Below are 923 nucleotides of genomic sequence, written 5' to 3' on the forward strand. Positions count from 1 at the left end.
TTTTTTTTTTTCCATTTAACTTCTCGATTCAAAGTCCAATAATTTATTATAATATAATGTTCTCCGAATGGACATGTGACATTTTGGATTAAATAAAAAAAAAATTAAGAATCTCTCTGTTTTGATTGTTTTTCATGGAAATATTAAGCCATCCGATATATGAAAATGTTAAATTCTAAAGCTCCACAATTTTGTTCCACAGAAAAAACAAATTGCCATAAAAATATGTAAAAACATTTGTCTGAGCCCGGGTTCGAACCGAGGACCTCTAGTGTGTGAGACTAGCGTGATAACCAACTACACCACCCAGACAATTTGTTTTCTATAATTTTGTTAATCCCTGTATATTTTTCTATGTTTGGGTAATTGATGTCTTACCATAAAAGCTATTATTATTATTTTTTAATGTTCAACCATGGTTAGAGTTGAAGATTGGATTATCGATTTTGGATGTGGTACTACTTGTTTTATCTAGTTAGTCAATATGTACATAGTTCGACAATAATTGACATGTAATTTTTTATTTAAAATTAAGGGTTCAAATTATTATACTATATATTTGTTATATTTAAAATGATGTATTGTCCATTAAACGATGTTCGTAGTGAAAAACAATCAGTTTCTCATTTAGAAATTAGAGTGTAAAAAATAGTTTTGAGAGCCAAAATTGTAATATCTTGATCTCCCAATGTGGTGGTTTTGACATATTCAAATTATCAATTTAATAATTAATACTTTATATAGTATTTTTTTTTGGAGTTTAACAACCATTGGAGTGTAAGAATTTGTACCTCTAACATTTTGGTAAAAAATACTTAGGGTAATAAGTGAGCTTTACTTAGGTGATAATATTTGGATATTATTATTATTTAGGAAAAAATACCTTTTAATTTTGACCTTAGACTTAGGGTAATTTAGTATCT

General features: G+C 27.1%; 1 non-coding gene across 1 annotated transcript; it reads right to left on the reverse strand.

The window, feature by feature from the left end:
* Nucleotides 1-238: 238 nt before the first annotated feature.
* On the reverse strand, nucleotides 239-312 carry TRNAV-CAC. The gene has a single exon. It is a non-coding gene; the product is annotated as a tRNA-Val (tRNA).
* Between the last annotated feature and the right edge of the window lie 611 nt (nucleotides 313-923).

The sequence above is a fragment of the Benincasa hispida genome, chromosome 9 (genome assembly GCF_009727055.1).
Source record: "Benincasa hispida cultivar B227 chromosome 9, ASM972705v1, whole genome shotgun sequence".
In the NCBI taxonomy this organism is placed as follows: Eukaryota; Viridiplantae; Streptophyta; class Magnoliopsida; order Cucurbitales; family Cucurbitaceae; genus Benincasa; species Benincasa hispida.